The sequence below is a fragment of the Cydia pomonella genome, chromosome 6 (genome assembly GCF_033807575.1).
Source record: "Cydia pomonella isolate Wapato2018A chromosome 6, ilCydPomo1, whole genome shotgun sequence".
NCBI classification, from domain to species: domain Eukaryota; kingdom Metazoa; phylum Arthropoda; class Insecta; order Lepidoptera; family Tortricidae; genus Cydia; species Cydia pomonella.
In genome coordinates, this window is record NC_084708.1 from 1,514,993 (window position 1) to 1,541,674 (window position 26,682).

General features: G+C 36.6%; 1 protein-coding gene across 3 annotated transcripts in view; it reads left to right on the forward strand.

The window, feature by feature from the left end:
* Positions 1-26,682, forward strand: part of LOC133518614 (restin homolog) — an 81,829-nt gene that overhangs the window by 54,339 nt on the left and 808 nt on the right. The gene's annotated exons all lie outside the window — the stretch shown is intronic.

The following is a 26,682-nucleotide window of genomic DNA, read 5'->3' on the forward strand; positions in this document are numbered from 1 at the left end:
TGTCATTCATAACGGTTAAAGAGGTTTTATCTTTCTTAATTAAGTGTTGTAGGGTGTCCATGATTGTAGATTATCAAATTTGTCCTTCCCAAAAAGTTAAATAACAGAAATAAAGCGAGATTGTTTTACTTAAATATGATGATGAACGGTTCATTATCATTTACTGATTGTGTATGCTTAGTCCTGCTCACGTCTCATGAATCACCCTGTATATTCCTCAATACAAAATGTCTTATTCACCGTATACTTTCCCTGGGGCAGGATGTTTAAAAACCGTGGCATATATTTTACAAAAGCAAAAAACGTTGATAACCTTATATAATCTACACAAAGTTTTGTACAAAAAAAAACATACTTAGTTCACTTTTACAAAATAATTCCCTATTTTGAGTTTGCATGCAATAACAGGAACACCCAAAAATGTATACCACATTTTGAGAAAAGGGTTTGTACAAGTTAACTTTCTGAGTGTTGCTTTCCATTCGATATCGATACCCGTGGCTGATTTTTTGCCCATCCGAACTGATGCTTCGAAATACGCAATTGATATGTCATTCTCCACTGTCAAATTGAATTGTACACGGTTATTATACACACCTTTGTATACCGCAAAATCTAGATAATAGGGTATTTCTTTGGCATACAGAAAGTCTGGATTTTTCAAATTCTTTTGAACATATTATTAATATAACAGGTAACATCTACATTGTGTTTTTAATTCGATTCAATGATTACGTTATTATTCTAATCTTACAGATGTTATTTCAGATGTTTCTTGGCCTCAAACCTAAAATTTATTTCAATTCAATTCAAACTCTGTTTTTGAAACTTTATTAAATCTACTTTTAAGAGGGTAAAAAAGGGGTTGAATATTTGGAATCGTCATCGTCGTATCGGTAGTCTTGCGGTTTCTATGTCTGAATTAGTATCACTGTAAATTGTATTTAATCCACAAAATAATCCAAAAAATGTTTAAAAAAAATAATTTAGTATTAACTTTGTTGTATAAATAAAGATACTTAACGGTAAATTAACACCGTTCTCTATGCAGGTGATGTTGATTTTGTATTGGTTACGAAAGCAATAGTGAAAGTATGTTAAGATTAACAAATAGTTCATGTATAATATAATATTTTTGTTAGTACAATACATTTTTAAACAGGGAGCTAAATAATTCTAACAAACCATAATACAATTAGGTTATGTTCGTTTATCAGAGAGTTCCTATAGTATGGCTACGTGACAATCGATGTTACACTCTCATCGTGGTTTCAGTAATTCATTTCGACTTCTTCTTCTTTAAGTGCTTTCTCCATCCCGGAGGTTGGCGACCTTATGTCTATATGCCATTCTATCTGAAGTCATGCGAATTAGTTTCTCTGTACTGCCCACGTCCAACCAGTCTCTTATGTTCTTTGTCCATGTCCATTTCGACTTAAATGTCATTAAATGTCCTGAATGTAAGCACCTATTTACTTGACAGATCTTTTAATTAATCTTACATTTAGGTACCATCATCGAAAGAAGTTACAATGTTGAGATCATGAAGATGTATAATGAAGCCTCGTGAACATTTGCTACTGCCCCGTTGGTAGATTAAGGAACGGTTGGAGAACGGAACGAAAATATGTAGAAAAATGAAATGTTCAGTCTATTCTTCCAGGGAATTCGTGAAATCACAGATAACAGAAATTCAAAGTCTAGTTACTAGACACATTCAAAGAAACCTAAATGTATTTTATATGAAAAAAAAGTTGATGAATGTTGAATCTTGGTCGTAGGTATCATGTTCAATTTTGATGTTCAATCCCGTAACTAGTTTTTTATTGCCACTACTTTTACAATGGTCTCCCAACAACCTAATGTGCTGTTATTGCGCAATATGACAAACTTGGTGACGTATTCTCCACCATATACTTTTCTCATTTGCCACGTTGGATATTCCAACGCATTTACGTCAATATCCTTAACCAAATAATTCCCTTTCCTTATTATGCATCCAAGAGGTGAAATACCGAAAAATTGAAACCATATTTTCATGAAAGGTCTTGTACAAGTCAAATGTTTCAATGTTGCTGTCGTCTCGATGTCACCTGCGGCTGTTTTCCTTCCAACAATAAGTGTTATATCAAAGTCCGATATTGAAAAGTCCTTCTGCGCTGTCAAATTAAATTTGAGACGATTATTATATATGCCTTTGTAGACTTCTAAATCAATTAAATAGGGTACTTCTTTGGCGTACGGAAATTCTGGATTTGTGCAGTTTTCGATACTGATGAGGTTGGCTTGATATCTTTTACGAGAACAATATAAAATATTTAAATTTATGATGACATTTATTAAGATTAGCAAGTATTTCATGATCTCGTATTTTTTTAGCAACAAACACGAACGGATCGTAATAAAAGGTGTGTTATAATGACAGTTTCATCATTACACCAATGTTAAAATGGAACGATTTATTAGACATTAGTTCTATAATTTTAATCATTATTGTCATTAAGTCTTTCAAATCATTATATATTTGTTATGATAGACACAGAAACATGATTGCTATTGAAATAATATGGCCTGATTCGTAACGAATTCGCTAAATTCAGAGTGTTTTTTCTTGAATATTTTGTAGCCTACGTTTTATAGGTATACATCACCATTGGAATAGCCAGAATCACGAAATTATTATTTATTATTATAATAATATTTTTATCTAATTCTCGCATAATAAAATAAAAATTAAAGGGGTCGCCGAAAATAGCTCGCCGCTAAATTGCCGTCGAAAGAAAAAAAAGTTGCTCATCTGCATTCTGTAATCAAATCTTGCAAGAAATTTGACTCACTTCTCGGTTTCCGATGAAGCTGAAAATTTACATACGTACGTTCATAACGACATACAATAACAATGCTATCTTGTTGTATCGTAGGAGTGGTGGCTATAGGAACTTCTGTTATAAAACAAAGCAACCTAAAGGTCTTCGCACACTATACCAATTCCACACCAACTCAACTCACTTTTGGTTCACCTTAGTGGACGACGAGTGGACGACGCGTAGACCACCCGACAGTTCTAAATTTTAAACATTGTACTATAGGACATACAAGATAAGGCTTTAATTTCAATATTTAATTTTGAGTCGAGTGGCTGTTGAGTTGTAACAATGTGCTAAGACCTTAATTGTGTTTGGGGTTGTTAGAACTATCTCGATGATTAGGTTGCCTATAGAAAGAAAAGTACAGTCAGCGGTACTAGTACTAAAATTTTTTGCCATAAACTTATTGACCGAGCGTTAGCGAAAGTCTCCGTTTCAGCTTGGCCAAAAATGCTTTCGTACTTGTATATCCGGATATTCTCTTCAACAGGTCGCAGTTCTCAAACGATGTTCGTGAAATTTTTAAATAAATTTTTGCAGAAAATTCATTTTTGTTACACGCTTTTATCGCTGACTGTACTTTTTTTTGACAGGCGATTAATACTCATCAAGCTAATTTTAAAAACCCCAAACACAATTAGGTTGCGTTATATTGGATATACGCAGAACTTGATGTAGAAATTTTTCTTTACTAAAAAAAAAATACAAAAATACAAAAAAAAAAATAATAATACATCAAGCCCTAGCTAACAGAAAAGTAAGCATATTTATTAAATATAATAACTGTAGCGTAAACACAAACGAAGAAAAACGCGCATAAAGTTTGTATGGAAAGAGGGTAGGGACCCTTCGCCTTAAGCGCGCGGTTGTTTATGCGATACTTAATCGCTTCTTTAAACATAATAATTTATTTACCAAATCGTCTTCCTCGCGTTGTCCTGGCATTTTGCCACGGCTCATGGGAGCCTGGGGTCCGCTTGACAACTAATCCTCAGAATTTGCAGAGACACTAGTTTTACGAAAGCGACTGCCATCTGATCTTCTAACCCGGAGGGCCTAGTTTATACCGTCTGGGTTGGTCAGATGGCAGTCGCTTTCTTAAAAACTAGTGCCTACGCCAATTCTGGGGATTAGTTGTCAAGCGCACCCAGGCTCCCATGAGCCGTGGCAAAATGCCGGGACAACGCGAGGAAGAAGAGGGCTTTGGGACATATTTTGATGTCTCCTTCTAAATATCACAAAATATAATATTTTAAAATCTTTCGCAATTCGTCAAACGCGCATTAAAACGCATATTTTATATTCATAGTATGTATAAGGAATACCGCCGGAAAAAATACCAGCAGAGACGACCCAGGGCGGACGACTCTGCGCGCAATCGTCTTAAAGGACGGACGTTGCCGGTCGCGTTCACGAGCCTTGTGCCGTGTCGTCTCACGCGCCGGTTCGATTTCAAGTAATATAGTTTAATCGGCAGTGTTCGCCGTGGACAATTTATTTTTTTTAAATACTTAATTCGCAGTAATGAGCTACCTAACGTACTAGTCAAATAACGTATTTTCCGTTGTGCACCCCGGTCAAGGGGTGCATTTGTATGGCGTAAACCTACGGCGGCGGCAGGAGGGACCTGCTGATCCGGCCGCAGAGTAGGAAGCCAGCCAGAGTCTTCCTCGATTCACCCACCAGCTGACCTCGGCGCTTCCCGAGACGTCCCGACGACCGACCCGGGCCCTGCTCGTTCACCTTGCCACGTCAGGGGAGTACCCTACAACGTCAGTGAAACCAGACAGGCTTATTGATAACCTAACGGACCTTACCACGACCTCCGCTCAGTTTTTTTTCATTATATTTTTTTTTTTAATATAATTAGTAATTTGTAAGCGTTGGTGTTTATTTCGAAATTTCCCACACCCAATAACCGCTTCATTGGCACAAGGACAGATAAGGACAGCCGACCCCAAGTAAATGGATTAGAGTAGGAAGAAGAAGAGTAGGTATATTATATGTAAGGAGTATGCTTGTTAATTGCGCGAAACGCGTCCGCGCAAGTTGTTAGGGTATCCCCAGGCTCGGCTTGGCTCGGCTCGACCGACGCCATACGACGAGATGTCATTTTCACTCTTATTGCATTGACATAAAGCCTTTTCCTATCAGATTTTGAATTTGCTTACTAATACTTACTTCCAACTTTTTAATTTGTAGAATTGGAATATTTTAATTTTGTTTCTATTTACTCAGAATCATGAGCTAGTTTCATTTTTACTAAGAAAAACAAGTAGCCCCCAACTATTTTGATCCATTTGGTTCAATAACAAATTTTGGTGACACTATTTTTTTCGTTTTAGGATCTAAAGGGCTCGTGATTCCGAGTGGATATATTTTAATATAATTATCTAACAAATCCAAAATCTAAATTGCAAGTTGGGGTACAACTTTAAATAGACATGCCCTGATAGGTGTGAGAAGAAGAAGACCCTAAATCAGGTCACAGTGTTGTACGCATAAAACAGAGTTGTAGAGTTTTTAACGTAGGAGAATAAACAATGACCCGGTTTTGGGACGCAGACGCGACGCATTCCGTAGATCGCATGCGTCTAACGTTGCGATTACCGCAGAAAACAACAGAGCGTTGTAAAATAAAAGAAGTTGATCTTGATGGGTGAATGCAAACTTAATGTGAATAAAATTTATTAGTGTAGAATTTCAAATGCAATATTTATTTCAAAAACAGTTGCCTTAAAAGAAAATGCACACAAAACAATAAACCAAAACTTCAATAATTCGTGCAAAAAGATGTCACAATATTTTAACTAAAATTAAATAAATACCACTCTGACATACTTGGCCCCAGATATATCTTAAGAAAACTGAAGTGAGCATGAACTAAAATAGAAACCTTAAAAACCTCTTTTTACGCATTTTGTACCTTCATATGCTATAAAAATAGACGGTTTCTTGTTTCTTATTAAATTTTGATAATTATTCTACCATCAACGGCGGTTTTTTGATGGTAGTACATCAATGTGCGTCACCCAACAACCTAGTGTACTATTTTTCTGATACATTTCAACATACGAAATGTATTCGCCGTACACTTTCCCTGGGGTACGATGTTTAAAAACCATGGCATTAACGTCTATATCCTTCACAAAATAATTTCCTTTCTTCAGTTTGCATGCAATAACGGGAACACCGAAAAATTGAAACCACATTTTGATAAATGGGTTTGTACAAGTCAACTTCTTCAATGTTGCTTTCCATTCGATACCCGTGGCTGTTTTTTTGCCCACCCGAACTGATGCTTCTAAATCCGCAATTGAAATGTCTTCCTCCAATGTCAAATTGAATCGTACACGATTATTATATAAACCTTTGTATACCGCGAAATCAAGATAATAGGGTATTTCTTTGGTATACGGAAAGGCTGGATTTTTGCAGTCCTCTATACTGATGACGTTGGCTTCATATTTTTTACAGGAACTATATAAAATATGTAAACATATTAAGAGCAACAAATATTTCATGTTGCCTACTCGTATTTTTATAAGTAAACACAAACGAATTGTATTAAACGTCGTGTCACAATGATACAAAGATATAATATACAGCGATTTATTAGACATTCATTATATCATGGAATTCATCAAGCAATTTTAATACTATTAATTTTACATTACCATATCTGCATTGTGTTTTTAATTCGATTCAATGATTATGTCATAAACATTTTATTTATACATCATATTTACTATCTAAAATTAATATCGGAAGCTGACAATAATTTTGCGATTAAGGTATTTTTTCGTGAAAATATATATGAGAATAACACGGTTTCTGACGAACGAATAATTGACCGAATAGGCATTCAGGCGAAAACCACGGCAAAATTCATCATCGTTATCATAATTTTAGCTTCCTATTGCCTACTGCTGAGCTTCTTGTACGCTATTTATCCCAGTCCTGGGCTGGTCTGATCCAGAAGTGCCCTGCGATCTTACGAATGTCGTCCACTTAACGAGCTAACAGACGCCTGTCGTTTTTTCATCCAGTTCTTTCAAGCGGCCATCAATCCATTAAAATTAGCTTTAATCACTTAGAGTCAGCCCTTCATGTACGTTTTCACCACAACTATCTACTTTGTGTCGTTACTGCGTCTACATTATTAGCTTTAAAGAGTTTTTCGATACTGCTCTTCCATGTGGCGGCTGGTCGGCAGAGGCATCGCTTCATTTCCGCAACAACAATCATCAACAATACAATACAATACAAATCCTCTTTATTCCACCGAAAAATATAATACATGAAGATAGAGGTAAACAACAGGCGGCCTTATCGCTACAGAGCGATCTCTTCCAACGCTTCTTCTTCTCTAGATGTACGCGGCGCGGCGAGACTGTTTTGGACGACAGCAGTACATGATGGCTTGCCGCACCGCCCGCCATCCGCCCACCGCCACGCTCGCTGTGCCGCGCGCCGGGTTCGTCCAGTCCGCGGCAGCGTTATACATATGGAAGGTAGAGGCAAGGAACAGAATCTCCATATACCAAGAAGTGTCCGACAAACATAGGTGGTGCTACAATACCTAGAATACTTGAGAAAAAAATCTAATCATAGACAGCGTACTTCACTCCGTCAATAACGCCTAGGTTCTTAGCTACTCTAGCGCTACTCTGGAGAGATTTGGAACTATTATTTATAGCTGACAGCTGGACACTTTTGCAACAATTCTGCCTAAGGAGTTTCTGTTCCTTGCCTCTACCTTCCATAGTTATACATAAACGCCTGTCAAGACTCAAGTCTAACAAGACTTTGATAATATTTTGTCCATGTCTGTCATTTTGACATTTGTGTTTGTGAGAAAGGGACAATATTTAACAAAGGTTTTCATGAAAAAGGGGGTTAATCTATAGATAATTTACCCAGGAAATTATTTGAGAAGCAATTTTAAATTAGTCTCGTGATCGTATTCGTAAATGACATTTGCACTTCTTACCCTGCTAACTGGAACTGGTTATTTTTTTTCACGTTTTTTTTTATACCACGACGGTGGCAAGCAAGCATACGGCCCGCCTGATGGTAAGCAGTCACCGTAGCCTATGGACGCCTGCAACTCCAGAGGTGTTACATGCGCGTTGCCGACCCTTTAAAAATCTGTACACTCCTTTTTTAAAGAACCTCATACTGTAGACCCTCGGGAAAACCTCGGCAGGTAGCTCATTCCACAACCGGAGCGTGCGCGGGAGGAAGTTCCTCTTAAACCGCACAGTGCGTGACCATTAAGGTTCTAGGGTGTGAGGATGAACACCCTGCCGACGGCGGGCGGTGCGGTGATAGAAAGTAGCCGTGGGCATCATGTCAAACAATTCTTCAGAGCACAGCCTATTGTACAAGCTGTAAAACACACATAAGGAGGCAAAGTCTCTCCTTAGACTTAAAGGTTCAATACCGCTTGTGAGTTTGACAAACATTTGTTTCGCTCACATAAAAAATGTAAATGCTTTAATGATTAACTCTATCCAGTGCAGGGTTCCGTAGTTATCATTCTGTCTGAATAGGCTAAACGCGGGGCTATTATGGTATTTTTCAAATGAGAAGGGTAGGCTGACACATGTCAAAAAGTGATTATAGGGTTGTGGCAATTCAAATTAGAAACGATTTTGTACGATGTTCGATTAAATCTGCAAAGGGCATATTGGAAGCGTGCACGACTGTCACGCAACCTAGTGTCCGCAAGTCTAGGGGAAAACGTCAATTCACTACATCTTATAAAACTACTCCAAAACTAAAAACTACTGAACGGATCTTTCATCTATCAATAGAGTGATTCTTGAGGAAGGCTTAAGTATATAACTTGTTAAGGTTTTGTGTAAATTGTTTGAAATATAACGATGTTGTCGGAAAAAATCACGCTGGCTAGGAGCTTTAATCGAAAACGCTGCCTAATCCGTTTGAGCTATAACAACACAATGTATGGTGGGGTTGTTTCTCATTCATAGGTCTACAAAAAAGTCCGCGATGTTAAATGTCTATCTTTTAAGGATAACTTACTATATCCATTCTTAACTTCTAGAAAAAGATCACGTAATATGTGGCATTTGCAAAGCTATTTACATGGATACATTATTAACAATTATCAAAATAAATACGTTAGTTTTATTAAGCATTTCATACAGATTACAATGATCCCTTACACCATACAATTTAAATGAATATTTCAGGAGTAATCGTAAATCAAAGTTTCATTTCGAGCCATATAATTGTACGAAATGTTAAAGACGCTATCCGCAGTTAGTTAAAATTTTTACCACCTTATGCGCTGGGATCGCTTTACTTACCCCCACCATGCACTTCGCACGGTCCCAATAATCGATTAAATTGGTGATGGTTTATATTTTTAAGTAAACATACCTTCACAATTGGACGCGACTGAAACGATTTGACACGAGCGGGATTGATTCGGTCGATAACTCAACGATATGAACAATATTCTAACTTATCTTTTTATTTTCATTACATAATAGTATATAATTTGATGATTTGTATCTATAATGAGATTTTCTAAGCTACGAAGAATTTTTTTGGCCTATTAGGATTCCAGTTATTTTCGTTAAAAATGGATTGGTCTGAAACATCAACGGCATGGAATGAAAAAAACCGGACAAGTGTGAGTCGGACTCGCCCACCGAGGGTTCCGTACTTTTTAGTATTTGCTGTTATAGCGGCAACAGAAATACATCATCTGTGAATATTTCAACTGTCTAGCTATCACGGTTCATGAGATACAGCCTGGTGACAGACGGACGGACGGACAGCGGAGTCTTAGTAATAGGGTTCCGTTTTACCCTTTGGGTACGAAACCCTAAAAATTTAAATGTCAGCCTACCCTTCCAATTTGAAAAAGACTATAGTAAGTATCATGTACATTACAAGCATAAGGGAGTATATACATTCGCAGCGCTATGTACGTTTTTTTACTAAGAAAATAAGACTTTTTGCAATAACTCAAAAATTACTGAACTGATCATGTTTGCTATAGTTTTAATTGAAAGTATTTATTTTACGATTAAACTCTTAATTTACGATATTTTTATATGTTTTGGACCCATGTTTTAAATGGTTTAATAGAGGGCGCGGGACATATTTATTTCTTTCGCAGCGATTATTTCCGAAAATTAACTCGAAAAATGGTTATTGGAGACCATCATTCGTTTTGAAAGACCTATCCAACGATACCACATACTATTGGGTTAACGCGATTTTTTTTTTAAAGACAACATTTTTTAAGGGATTACCCTAAATTTGTATTTTACCGTTCTGTCGTCATGCATGATTTATATATCCATGCCAAATTGTAGCTTTCTAGCACTAACGATCACAGAATATTACAATGAGAGACCTTATTACTATTTTTGTGAGACAGACGGAGATGGCGAGACTATACCCTTATAGTCTCGCCATCTCCGTCTGTCTCACAAAAATAGTAATAAGGTCTCTCATTGTAATATTCTGTGATCGTTAGTGCTAGAAAGCTACAATTTGGCATGGATATATAAATCATGCATGACGACAGAACGGTAAAATACAAATTTAGGGTAATCCCTTAAAAAATGTTGTCTTTAAAAAAAAATTCTTAGTTGACTATGGAACCCTAAAAAGCTGTGGAAGTATAAAAAGCTTCTTGCCTCAATAGTTAAATAGTTATTTGTTTTACAAGGGAGCAAAGTTGTCGTTTAACCGCTCGTGCTAATATTGATACCCGAGCAAGCGAAAGATTCCAAAATTCAACTACGAGCGTAGCGAGTGCTTCGAAAAGTGGAATCTTCAGCTTGCAAGGGTTTCAAGGCACGAGGGTTAAACAAACTTTGCCTCCGAGTGAAACACAAAATTTTTCACCGCAACAACGCGAGGAAAATACTAACTATGAAATACCAGAAAAATCAAACCAAATCAAATCCAAATGAACGTAATATAAAATGTATTATTCAAAATCACCATTTAAAAAGTCAATCCCATCAGCGAACATAAGTAAACCACTCAAAATTTGCATCTGATTACGTTGCCCCACATGTGGCCAAATTGCAACTTTCTCATTCATTTTTGAAAAAATACTTTTTAGCAGCTTCTTTTCTACTTATTGAAGATATAAAATAGAATCCACAATGGTTTATATAAATACTTCATTAACAAAGCTAAACGTTAGAATCCACGCCACAATGATCGGTTTTATACCCCATAAATCAACGTATCAAAATAGTAAAGCTTCGAGCTACAGTCAGTTATATTGCCGTGTTGGCGGCCGGCGCACGCGCTGCCCGAAATACATCGATCGGACCCGTTTCGTAATTCCATTTCGTAACCTCTTAACCCTTTGAACCTTCGTAGCTAACCCCACACGTGAATGTGCAGTGATGTGGAACACTCAAATTTAAAACAAACGTGCAACGCAACCTCGACGATAGTAAACAACATTCTCACGCTATGCAGTTCTGAAACTGGGCGAAAATTGTTTAGACCGTGTTAATCGGAAATATTTTGAAATAAATATATCTTGTGGCTTTGTCAGCTGTCCTCGCAAATGCCAATGGCTCCACCATTTTCGAAAATTTATTAGAAAAAATAACATAAATTTTCAAAATATCAGGACAGAATAAATTGAGAAATGAGACTTGTTTAACAGCCGGGAATATGAAATCATTTTTTCCCAAGCTAAAACGGAAACGTCGAATGAATAAAATTCTTGAAGTTTTTTTAGATGCTAGTCAAAAGAAAATCGTATCCCAATAAAGCTTAGTTTTCCTTCTACATTGCAAGGTCAGACGATGGTCTCTTAAAAACAAAAGTATACGCCAATCATTTGTAGATTAGGTAGCCAAGCGAGCTGTTTACAAAATAAAAACGCTAAGGTGTTAGAAATTTAAATTTTAAACTGAAGATTAATCGACCTATCAATCTGTGGACTGCATAGTCGCGTCCTTGTCCCACTGGCGTGCCAGGAGACGCATTTAGACCGGCCTACCCGGCTTGTCCTCCGACAAACTTTCTTCCAACCCCGACCAATCAAAAATAGACCTTCCGACCTCTCTATAAGATTGACAGCGACGACCTACATAAATTGGCGCCCTGTAATTCAGACAAGCTTTCACGTGAATCGGTACATCCGAGTTTCGGCCTTATGGCTTCAAGATTAGGGATTGTTGATGTGATTAGATAGAGTGGTGATAGTGTAAACACACCGGAACGCGGACCTGATTGGTACGCCTTGCACTGACATTTGGCGATTGCTTCTTTTAATTGATACATAGCTGGTGTAACTATTTTATCACTCTCTTTTCTATTAATATAATGAATATATTCAATATTACATTTAGCGCTCTCGAGAAGTTCACGATCTTCCATTGTCATGGCAATAGCTTTTAATAGAACAGGAAGTCCAGTAGCGAACATAGAAATGTGAACTTTCTGATCATGTTCAGTTTGGTGACAATTTCTGTAAATTACTCGAGAATTCAATGAAAACTAGAGGCAAAAAGCAACAATTTTGTTTAACATTCTGTCATATAGGTATAAAAACTATACTGTCATACCATTAAGATTGATTTCAATATAGGTAGTTCCGAAATTTGTACTTAAGGCGCAGGGTAGGGTGAGGCATTCTCCATACAAACCTTGTGCCTTTATTCGTTAGTTTTGGTACTATAGCATTTAATTTCATTTTGTGCTTGTATATATTGGATATACGCAGAACTTGATGTAGAAATGTTTCTTTATTAAAAAAAATACAATAAAATAGTAATTAAAAAAAAATACATCAAGCCTTAGCTAACAGAAAAATAAGCATATTCACCAAAAATAATAACTGTAGCGCAAACACAAACTAAGAAATACGAGCACAAAGTTTGTATGGAAAGAGTTTGCCCTACCCTTCGCCTTTCTGATAAGTTAAAACATTTTCCCTTACTGAGAACTTATTTATATCCAAAGATACTTTACATTGTTATGACTTTGTACCTTCGACACTTTCAAAACCAAGATATACATATATTTCATTTCACAGATTATATTTAATTTAATGTATAGCTAGTCTTTACTCTGCACCAACATAGTATGTATACATGTGCTTCTATGAATAAAGGAAATGTCACAAATCTTACTCACACATATTGATACTACTTGGTATTGTGGACGTCAAAGTTATCCTTTTATTTTTCGCCTTATTACAAAGCAGTAAAATTTAAAATTGTAGATATATCTTTAACATCGACTGCACAGCCAAATTATTCAACATTACGATTATTTCCAAATGCGTCACCAATATTGTTCTTATGAACACAATCATATCGGTGATGTGACTGATATTGCTTATTTTTTAATTTACCTTAAACTTACTACTTATAGTACCTACCGACAATTTCAGAATTCATCGACCTTCCAGCCAAAACAACTATTTATACCTCATTCAAGCTCTCGAGACTAAACCGTTTGTAAGAAACATCTGTTTATTTACAAAACCGTAATGCCTCTTGGAATGGGCTAGATTTATTAAGATTATCGTGTAAAAATGTTTACGTTCATTTTTACATCATCGCTAGGTATTCATTTCATTGGATATAATTTAGGGAGTAAATGTAGTTTATATTTCTTCATATTAAACAAATATTCAAATTTACGATACGCGAAACAAACTTTAGTCTGACTTCGGCTTTGAGTAGATACGTTTTTAAATTTGATGTAATAGTAGTGCAAATTTCTCTCATTGGCAATTTTTTAACGAAACCTTTGATTAAGAACCACACTTTTGTTTAATTATAGTATTTTTTGTTTCATGTTTACAGGCAAATAAACTGTCAAGTGCTCATTCTATTTTCCAAGCACAGAAGAAATGAAGTCAAAATTGAACAGATATGGTGTAGTTCCAGTCATAAAAAATACAGAAAAATGTATTACAACTTATTTTATGTTATTCAATTTATTCACAAATAAGTTTACAGTCTAGAGCCAAGGCCTACGATTAGGATTCCGGATATGTCACACTTACTCTATGAGAATTACAAGCCAATGTTGCAAACAGAGAAAGAAATTCAATTTAATAATATTATGTCAATAAAATAAATTAATATTAATAATAATCAATTAAATTCAAATATTCATATAATAATATATTAACACGTTGACTTCGAAAAAACTTTAGTTAAGATAGCGGACCCCATTAAAAAAATAACAAGATTCAGTATAGCTGCGAAAAAAATTAATGCTAGTTCCAAGTAGGTACATTTCTTAGATTGCAAACCACTGCAGCAATCAGCAACTTTGATTAAGACCCTGCAAATAACATCATGATTCATGTCGCCTGTATCAGCCCACCGTTTGACATTTTCCTCTGCCTCTGACACCACTGACTGAGCGACTGCCACTTCAAATAAAACTACTTTATCTTCGTTAACTATTGCATCGATTGATTGTAGATTACTGTGCAAGAGAAAAGTAGGTTTTACTTTTGAAACTTCTTCTTTATGCACATGGTGATCTAATCAGTAATTTATTTATTAACGTTCTATTGTACAGGTTAAAAATGGTACCTGTATTTAGATGAAGACTAATGATGTGATCTATTTTATTGTATTTAAGTGAATTGTATCTAATGTTCCTATATTATTAAAAGATTCTGTTGCATCGCCTAATTTATATATCATAGTTGTATTATTTTCTTTTATTTTAATTCTCAAAACTAATAACTTTTCCGAAAGATAGCTATTTTGAATCCTTAAATCAATACAATTTGTTTATATTAATCCCACTCGTCTGCATATTGAAGAACGCACATCCGTCATATATTTTCAGAATATCGTAGGAGGGACTAATTTTAGCAACAACTATTTCAAGTCCATGCATTTCTGTGGTTTAGGGTTAGTCACGGTGTTTATTTGCTTCAAATACTGTGTTGTTTATACTTTAATCAGAATTAAATCCATCCTCTTATGTTCCCTAGTCAAAAACCATTTACGCATTTTTTATAAGTGAAATATGACTCATTCATATTTACACATACAATATAATAACATGGTAACCGCACGAGAGGTGACATACGCTCCAATGACCTCACAAAGGAGTTCGCCAAAAATAGTACGAAGAAATAGTCTGAAAGTGGATCCTAGGCTCCAAAGCAGTAGCGGAGGATGCAATGGGATAAACGCTATAGAAGAGAAATAACATCAAGTCCGCATATACTCGTGACAAACTTCACACTAAAGCTATTAATGCATCATTAGTCACAATCGTTGTTAAAGTTATAATTTAAAGGTGTTGAATTCATCATAGTGTGCCAAAAACCATTATTCAAGATGGTTGTTGGCTTTATTGTGCAATATGTTTAAGAATGAAAATGTAAATAACAGTGATGGTTAAAGAAGCCAAAGTAAAGTGCTACGAACGAGAGTAATTTGACAGTAAAACAAATAAAATTAAACACTTTAATACAGAGTTATCTGTATTACTTTTCCAAATACGAGTGTTATTGTATGCTTGGTTGTCTTATTTATTTAATCCAGGCAGTATAAAAAGTACTCACGAGTCACGCCAATTAACGCATTTAGTCCTTCATGTCAAAATGTGATTTATTTTACAGGTTGATTCCAGATTTAAGGGAAATCCCCTGATTTCTAAAAGAGATTTTTTTTGCAACTAAATTTAAAACTTTCTTACTAATAAAAAAGGATGTGTATGTCAGTAATGCGTCGATCCATACATACTGCAGGTATTATAAAACATAATATATTGATTTTGAGTACAATAAAAACAAAAAAAATTAACGTGAAAAAGAATAATAAAGTAATTACACAAAAATGTCTTATACTAAAACAACATCTTGACCTTAAGACCTTTTTCACATCTGTTTCAACATTGCACGCTCCAGGAAGTCTCATTAGTCATTTTATCAACCAGAATCTCTTCCAAAGCCAACTCGTTAGTCTTAAATCATGTCATATGACAGTAAACGGGTGACGTCGTCCAATGAAATGTTCAGCAGTTGCCATAAACCCGTTCCGACCTTGTCCGGAATTTAGATCAGGATCTAGATTCTAGTCTACATGGTTTGGAAATTTGGTCTAATTTTAAAATTTTGCAGTCTAGTAAAATGGTTTTATTTGGGTTTTTTTGTGATTACAGATAGTTACCTAATGAAGCAGTAACATTTGAAAATAAAAAGTAACTGCGTTGTGAATGCACTTTAAATTAATGTTAGCACACATCGAATAAGAGGATACAGTCTTGCCTGCATCCGTAGTCTGTTATCTGCTGGGAAAGCTAACCACCAAGAAGACCATACTATGTTGTCTCTCTAAATGATCTTACCCTTGAATACATAAATAAATAAATAATAAAATAAATAAATAAATATTATAGGACATTATTACACAAATTGACTAAGTCTCACAGTAAGCTCAATAAGGCTTGTGTTATGGGTACTTAGACAACGATATATATAATATATAAATTTTTATAAATACTTAAATACATAGAAAACACCCATGACTCAGGAACAAATATCCATGCTCATCACACGAATAAATGCCCTTACCAGGATTTGAACCCGGGACCATCGGCTTCGTAGGCAGGGTCACTACCCACTAGGCCAAACTGGTCGTCAAATACACAATCGATGGATGGATGGATGGTGGTGGTACATAATCGGATAAAAGTAGATTATTATGTAAACCAATGGATTGGTTCAACACTCAGGTTATGAATTTTGTACGTGAAATCACACAACAGGCTTGACAAAAACTATTTATTTAATATGACACCTCACTTAAACAATTGTACAACCGTCACTTGCGACTGCCGAGAAACGAATGCCGGGTTCCAACTTTCAACGTAGAAAACGTCATAGTCTTACTTGTCTGTGATTGGCCGTCTCGACAAACTGTCAATACCGGCCAATCACGGACAGTCAATACAACGACTCTTTAGTAATATTTTGAGTAAAATACTGACAACTGAATATAGATACGCATAAAATTATAACAACTCGGCCATCCGCTCCTCAACGAGTCCCTCGTTGTTCATAATGCTAAAGTTGCATAATCTCTTACTAAGCTACATTTACATTATGTTCATTATAACAATACAAAATTGTTTAAGATATTTAATTAAACGGCAGTCTCATTTACAAAACAACTGTAGTAACTGATTGAATGACTAATATTTAATAAACATAATTTATGAGCAATTTGAAATATACCTGAACTTAAATATATATTTTTTTTATCGATAGCAAAATGTTAACAAAACCAAAACAATACATCATAACTTATATGGGTGTCGGTTACCTGACATACCCAAACTTATACTTTTTGCCAGCATACCTATTGGCACATTACATTTACCAATAACTATACTGCCATATGATTTTATACCTAATTGGTACCACCAATCGCCAACAGGCAGTGCATCTGTTACCTGACGCACTGCGCTTCCATCATCTATTGGAGATTGGTCATTTACTTCAATTAATACATTACTTTATTTATTAGTTGAAGTACATTGCCAACAGGCAGGGCGTCGGTTACCTGACGCCCCAGCGCTTACATCATCTATTGGCCATTAATTAATTACATTAAATCATACTTAGGTATCATTACATTACCATTACCTTAACTGGGACTTATTATCTCATAATCATCATCTTTCTTACTTCAGTGGTGTGCTTAGTTAAGCAAGTAAGAGGTAAATGACGCTTTCATCATTCATTCATGATCAGATACATTTTCACTTTCGGATTCGGTTGATACGGGTTCCTTAAAGCAAGTCCATGGAAATATTTTGTCAATGGCAACTACAGCCTCGTACCTTTTACTTGTTCTTGTGAGTGGCGTATCCTCAACTACGAACCTGTCATTGGGAAGAACCTTTTTAATTCTATACGGCCCCCTACATTTTGGCTCGAGCTTCTTTGACTGACCTTCAATCCCTACAGGTGTTCTTATCAGCCTGACTAAGTCACCTTCTCTATACCTAATACCAACTTTCCTGTGTCGATCATACTTTTCCTTATCTTTATCTTGTTGTGCTTTAATTAAGTTTTCAGCATCGTTCCTAATATTGTCTAAAGTTTCACCGACCTCAGGCGTGACATTATTTATTATTTCATTCATTAATCCCTGAGATGGATTAGTCACATTTCGTCCAAACAGCATTTCCGTGGGAGTTTTTTTAGTGGTGGAGTGTACAGAGGTATTAATACCTAATTGGATGTCTGGCAAATGTTCATCCCATAACCCATTCGCTTTTTCGTGGTTCATTGCCCCGAGCGCTGCCAATATGGTGCGGTTGTAACGCTCCACTTGGCCATTTGCTCGGGGAGTGGCTACAGCATTCATGACATGCTTTATGCCAGTTGATCGCACAAAAGCTTTAAAGCTCTTGCTAGTAAAACTAGTGCCTTGATCCGTTATTAAACGCGTAGGCGTGCCAAAATAACTAAAATGTTCTCTAAATACCCTAATACTCGTAGCTGATTTTGTGTTACGCACGGCAGTGAGGTTCACAAATTTAGTGAACGCATCAACGATGACCAGAATGTAAGTATTGCCGCGTTTCGTACGTATAAAAGGACCTAGATGGTCCGCGTGTATAGTGTGAAACGGAACACTAACTTTGGGTATTGGGTGTAATTCACCGGGTTTGGCACCACTTGGGAGCTTGTGATGCGCACACTCTAGGCAAGCAGCGACATATTTTTTTACAAATCGCCTCATTTTTGGAAACCAATACGTCGCTTTTAATCGCGCTAGAGTTTTGTCAAACCCAAAGTGTCCCACATCGTCGTGGTTTGCTTTTAATAGCTGCCACCTGGTGCCCTTCGGTACGACCCAACGAATATTATTTTCAGCTAAAATTCTGTATACACGTCCATTCACTAGTTTGTAGTTATTGAAAATATCAATGGCCTCTTTACATTTAGGATCACTTAAGGTATCCGCAATATTTTTAATATCTTCGTCAGTCTGCTGTACAGTGGCTAACCAGTCATCCGAGCCGATAGTAAGAACATCTAAAACGTGTTCAGTTTCTCGATCGCTACTTATGGGACCTCTGCTAAGGGCGTCTACGTGAGCCATTTTATCGCCAGCACGATATTCTATTGAGCAATCATACTCCAAAAATTGTAACCACCAACGAGCGATGCGAGGTATTAAGTCACGCTTACTCATTGTGGTACGCAAAGCGTTGCAGTCGGTCACTATAGTGAATTTAATACCGAGCAGATAGTGTCTAAATCTATTTAACGATGCGATAATAGCGAGAGTCTCTAGCTCGAACGAGTGTAGCTTTTGCTCGTCGGCATTAGTCTGCCTACTATAATACGCAATTGGTCTTAACGCCCCAGATCCATCTTGTTGTAATAGTATTCCGGCTACCCCATACTTGCTTGCGTCGGTGTGGAGTTGCGTTGGCACATCAGGGTTATATAGTGCTAGGACCGGTCTTTCAATCAAAATTTGCTTTAATCTATCAAATGATGCAATTTCTTCTTGACCCCACTTCCAAGCGGCTTCCTTCTTTAGGAGACTGGTCAATGGGCGAGCTATCAGAGCAAACCCTGCAACAAACCTCCTAAAGAAGCTAGCAAGTCCTAAGAACCTCCTAACTTCGTGCACATTTGTTGGCGCGGGATATTTTGATATAGCCTCAGTTTTGAGAGTACCCGGTCTGACTCCATTTGCCCTGACTTCGTACCCCAGATATTCAATTTTATCGAAGAAGAAATTACATTTACTCATTTTAAGCGTCAAGCCACTCTCTGCCAGCAAACGCAACACCTCCTCCAGTCGTAATATTCCCTCTTCAAATGATTTGGCTGGAATTAATATGTCGTCCATATAAACCAAGGCATATGACGAAGCAGGTGAGTTTTGAATAATTTTATTCATTGTACGCTGAAAAACAGATGGCGCGTTTACTAGCCCGAACGGCATCCTATTGTACTCGTATTGACCTTGGGGGGTCACAAAAGCGGTTTTATCTCGTGAGCCTTCAGCAATCGGAATCTGGTAGTAACCAGATGCTAAGTCAAGTGTAACAAATAAGGAGCTGCCGGAGAGCAAATCGAGTTGATCTTCGATTCGAGGGAGGGGATAGTGTTCTTTCTTCGTTTTACTATTTAGGGCGCGATAGTCTACGCATAACCTCTTTTCCCCAGTCTTTTTACTCACTAAAACGATCGGGCTTGCGTAAGGACTGTTAGATTCTCTTATAATACCACTATCTAACATTTCTTTGACCATATCCTGGACTAGTTGTCGTTCGTTGTAAGATAAACGATAAGGGCGATATACTACGGGATCCGGATCGTCAAGTTGAATCACCATTTCAGTTTCAGTCGTAAAACCTAAATCCTTTAGGCTAGTTGAAAAACATGACTTGTACTTATCTAGTAATTGTTTCAGAGTTTCCTTTTGTTGCTTAGTTAAATTCTCTCCACAACTGATTGGTGATTCATCTGACGCCAACTGTTCGTTAATGTTTACCTTCAGTACTTCTAAACTCCCGACTAGTGTCTTACTACGTGTTACTAGACTGCCCTTATCTATAACCAAATCATTCTTACCGATATTTTGAATTAAGATTTTGCCAACCCCTTGAGTTAAGTTGTACTCTCCGGGCAATAGGTAGTGCTCACGGTCAACTACCTTACGAACGGTTCCGTTGACATACACACTACCTGTAAATGTATTAGAAGAGTTAACCGGAATAGCTTTTAATTCACCACTATTTACTCGTGTGGTCTCACTGCACACAAGGGGATGAGTCTTAACCGATTCTCCTCCGCCGTCTTCATTATTCCTTTGAATAATGAGGTCAGAGTCCGTTTTGACTATTTTTACTGATGGTCTTTCAGTAAACGTGTGGCCTAGTAATACAGGATAGTTAATAAAATAGTCGTCTACCACCACTACCTCTACATTATGCTCTACCACACCTTGAACCTCAACCGTGACGTTTGCTTTTCCAAGCGGGGTGTACGGTATGTTACCCGCAGTTTTTAATATTGGGACCTCTTCTACAGCCCAATTTAATGCCAGCCGGTGAGCGTCACTAATGCGTATCAAAGTCCCTTCGCATCCTAAATCAACGAAACACTCCGACAAAATGTAATTTATTTTTATAGGCATTTTATATTTAGCACTCGAGTCACCTGAGCTATCAAGTTTCAAAACTTGCTTGGGTTTTAATTGGGTACTTTGTATAGTTTCGGGACACTCAGCGTCAAGCTTTAATACTACTTTGGGCTTCAAGTCATTAGTTTGCTTAGTTCCCGGACACTCAGTATCTTTATGCCCCAAATAATTACACTTAGTACATCGAACTTTAGGTTTCGGACATCGGTAAAACGGATGGCCAGCTTCATTGCAATTAAAGCAGGTCCGGGGTCCTGACTTTTGTGAATTAACGTCATTTTTGCTATTTCTTACAATATTATTCTGCGAGCGTTTTTCTCTATCCTTAAGTCGTTGCGGCTCGTTAGTGTTTCTATCTTGACCTACTTTAACAGTCTTTAAAAACTTGAGTACTAGCTCTGGCTCTGTAAACTCAGCTCCCTGAGCACCTAACCTAACACCACGATCTTCAATTCCTGCTATAATACAGTCTACCGCGCGTTTACCTGATATCTCGCAGCGATTTAGGAGATTCATTTTTGCGTAGTAGTAAACTTCCAAAGACTCCCCATATCGTACTTTCTTATTAAGCATTTCCATTAACAAATCCGCATAGTTGTCTCTAGTTGGAAAAGACTCCCTCAGCTTTACCTTCCATTCTTCCCACGTAAAAAGTAATGAAGGCAAACCCTGATACCAGGTCTTCGCTACCCCTGTTAATTTTGGTAGGGCGTAATGAATCACTTGCTTATCACCCCACCCATAGATTTGAGCACATTCATCTACTTTGTGAAGCCACGTATCAACCGTTTGTTCCTTACATAATGGGTCAAAATCGGGAATTACATTATTTAAAACAGGAAACTTATCGCGATCGCTATTATTCTTTAAACCTTTAAGAGCTTCAATAAACTTTTCCATGAACATATTATTCATTGACTCACGGTTGGCGGCTCCTGGAGTTGAAGAACGCCGGCACGAAGCATTCCGCCTCGGTGTGCTCGGGGTACGCAAGCGCGAAGACTTGCGCATCGGTACGTTCCGAGAATCTGTGCGGCGCGGTCCGCCTCCCATAGATGTAGGCGTTCGTGTCCTGTAGCGCCCTGACCTTCTATGCTGCGAAATCGAACCTGTCCGTCTTGAATGGTGTGACCGAGATCGTGACCTCGTCGTCGTCAGACGCGATCGCCTTCCTCTTGAGCACCTTGACCTCGAAAGGCGACGGCGGCTGTCGCGCCCTCCTTCGCGCGATCGTCTCCGTCCTCGACCACTGCTACGGCTTCGACTCCGAGTCTTGTCACAGAATTGTAACGGTGGTGTCATCGTCTCACGCGAAGTTACTCGCCTTTCGCGTTTTCTCCGAGAACTATTGTTTTCATCGTCCATGATCTCGTGCCCTCGAAATAATTTAAGAAAACATGTCAATAAACAAGTGATATTTTATTATTTAAATCTAAAAATAGACTGTTACGGTTACATCACTATTACTTCCAATCAATCAATATTAACGGTTCCTCAATCAGTCAGTCTGAATTGACCATCAATCGTGATTGATCACCAATCCCACATAAATCATGATTGACCATCAACCATCCATCAATCACGATTGACCATCAATCCTCCATCAATCATGATTGACCATCAATCTTCCATCAATCATGATTGACCATCAATCTTCCATCAATCATGATTGACCATCAATCTTCTATCAATCATGATTGACCATCAATCCCCCATCAATCATGATTGACCATCAATCTTTCATCAATCATCCATCAATCACGACTGACCATCAATCATGACTGGCCATCAATCTTCCATCAATCATGATTAACCATCAATCACGACTGGCCATCAATCTTCCATCAATCATGATTGACCATCAATCACCCACCAATCATGACTAACCATCAATCCCATATCAATCATGATTGACCATCAATCCCATATCAATCATGATTGATCATCAATCCTACATCAATCACGATTGACCATCAATCACGACTGACCATCAATCATGACTGATCATCAATCCTACATCAATCACGACTGACCATCAATCAACCATCAATCACGACTGACCATCAATCCTCCATCAATCATGATTGACCATCAATCTTCCATCAATCATGATTAACCATCAATCCCATATCAATCATGATTGACCATCAATCCTATATCAATCACGATTGATCACCAATCCTACATCAATCACGATTGACCATCAATCACGATTGACCATCAATCATGACTGACCATCAATCATGACTGATCATCAATCCCACATCAATCATGATTGACCTTCAATTCTACATCAATCATGATTGATCATCAATCCCACGTCAATCAAGATTGACCATCAATCCAACATCAGTCATGATTGACTATCTATCTTCCATCAGTCATGATTGTTCATACATCAATCATGATAGTCTATCTGCCTAACATGATCGACAATAGATCAGTAATCAATCAGCCACAAACTACCATCACTTTATCCTAACGAGCCTTCAATAATCATGATTTTCCAAAATCGCGGTATTACTCTAACACCAGTCACAGTCATTCACTTTCTCATTTCGGTATGAAACTTGAATACGCCACAGCATATCACAAATCGCAGCATAATTAATAACGTATGTATAGTAGAATAAAAACAAACAAATAACAAAAAAAAACATCGATTTGATTTGTTGCTTTAGTAACGGATAAAAAGTTTGTAATTCAAAAATAAATATAAATGTAGAAAAAAAAACACTACTTAATATAATCATGTAAAATATTGGAACCGTACAATCTACATTCGGGTAAATTGTTGGTACCTACTTGACTAAATTGATAAGAAAAACACTTACGTTTTATTTTTCACTTGCGGCCAACCAATTTGCGGGTCTTTGTTTTCGATCCAACTTCTGATATGTAAACCAATGGATTGGTTCAACACTCAGGTTATGAATTTTGTACGTGAAATCACACAACAGACTTGACAAAAACTATTTATTTAATATGACACCTCACTTAAACAATTGTACAACCGTCACTTGCGACTGCCGAGAAACGAATGCCGGGTTCCAACTTTCAACGTAGAAAACGTCATAGTCTTACTTGTCTGTGATTGGCCGTCTCGACAAACTGTCAATACCGGCCAATCACGGACAGTCAATACAACGACTCTTTAGTAATATTTTGAGTAAAATACTGACAACTGAATATAGATACGCATAAAATTATAACAACTATATGAACTTTGATTGTCAGTGTGATCTTCATCTTGTCTTTTAAATTTATTACATATATCTAAGTCTTTGTGATCGCTTTCACTGTGTAGAAGTTACAATAATTAATTTCAAAGCCAAGAACAAAGCTGATACCTTAAGTCTCATTATATTAATTCATCTGACATTCATTTTGACAAATACCTGCAATCCACCTGCAGATAGTTAATCCCCCAGAGTAATGTGCTCCGGTCCGGTCGGTTAGCAAGGGACGGGAATGTATGGCGCAACTCGTCTGTCAGCGATGCCAACGGGTGCATGCCAAAAGCTTGAACTTGCAGAAATCACAGCCAATTGATGGAATCAGGATTTCGTTGCATCATTCGCTTGTCAAGGTCAATGCGTATATATTTTTAGATTATCGTTTACTCAGGGACTTTACGACAGGGATAAAAGTAAGGAAATCTATTGTTTGGCAACGAAAAATAAGCATCCTACCTATATTACATAAAATAGAATATTAAAAAATCTTTTGCAGTAAAATAAAACTTAAGGACATTGATTTGCATATAGAAATTGCTGATGGTGTGTTTTTGGCAACAATCCGATAAATTTGATCAAAAGTCGTATGTGAAATGTTTCTGATATTTTATCGTAAAGGTACATCGGGATTTTTTTTTTCTATAATTGTCTTGTTTATTGAATAATATAGGGATCGTACGCAGATATCAACAAAAACATCAAGAAATTCCTATAACACTTCCTAAATTACAACGAAACGAAATAAAACGAACATAACAGTGCCAAGTGAAAGTGAACAAAACTGTGGTGACGATATAAACGATAATTTGTCAATAGGTAGTGATATCAAAACACACAAAATGGACACTGAACACGACACAGATATCATGACGAAAGAAGCACTAGGTCAGTGTTTATTCAATAAGATGAACAATGATGATACGCTGTTGATAACATTATGTTGGCATCGATGTAAATATTACATTTGTGTGTGTAGAGACTTACTGGTTTATTCAAACCATTTATTGTAAACTATTCATAATAAATATCACATTTCATGACACAATTGAAACATTTTAAAAATCTGACATGAATTTTACCTGATCGAAAGAAAACTAATTTAACACATGAATTTATATTTAACTGATTAGATTAAATATATATTATGTTGATTTATTGGTGAGTTAACTTTACAATAAATGGTTTAAAAGCAGCCAGTAGACACTTTCACATTGCTTAACATTATATTATTGTTCATCTTAAACAAATTGGTATACATGTTGGCTTGACTTAGCGCAAAATTTATGTAAAAAATTGATGTTGTATAAGGACGCTGACCGTACTTTGCATTTCTACACTTGCTTATAGTAGCTACTGTACTGACAAATTTAACCACAGATCTAGAATATACACGATTGCTTTGTATCCAGAATCAATATGTGATTATGTAAATGATTTATAAATGTATATCCCAAGATATAATTATTATCCCTTGACTGCAGCTTTTCGTATTTCCTAGTCAGCTAACCTACCCTTTGGTACATTCAAGCAAGCCGCTAGGTTGCTACAGAGGACCAAAAGTTTTATATACATGATGGCTTCCTTTTTGCACACTTTTCACCTTTAAACGTAAGTTTCATTCTAGATCTGTGGATTTAGCACTATTTATGTTTATTTTACCTACACTAATCTTATGGGTACTTAATTTATGTTGTATTTCTTTGCCAATTTTCTTAAGTTACGAGTATGACTCATAAGATTTAGTTTATGGAAAGTAACTACTCTGATCGCCTTGATTGTTGCTGTAAATACAATACAACATACAGAATGTTTAGCACATGACCTGTGTTTTTTTTTTGAGGTGTAGGTGGTGTCATTTATTTCCTTTCCGTCGTTGGAACGCGCTCCACGGGTTCTGGACATACGTTTTTTTAAATGTTTTACCTAAATTACCCAAAATCTGATTTTCGAAGCCCCATAACTTCTTTATGTGTATTTAATGTAAGGTTTCAAGGACGGAAAGGAAGGAAATGACACCACTAATACTCCAAAAAATGTTGACGGGTCATGTACAGTCAGCGTCAAATACTTCGTAGCAGTCAAAGTAGCCAAATAGTTCGGTACACCATATATTTAGTAGGGTGTACCGAACTATTTGGTCACTTTGACTGCTACGAAGTATTTGACGCTGACTGTACCAACAACCTGTAGTATGTATATTAACAATTAATATGCAGGTGTAATAAATGATTCAACGCATATTCGTAATTTTTTACTTAACTGAGCTTTATGTTTTATGTCGTTATAACTTTAATTTGCTCCAAATTTTTAGACAAACAGTTTTTAAACAATTTTCCTGTTTAATATTTATTAACATTTTTATTTCAACCATACATTATTACTAAGAATTTTTCACATTAA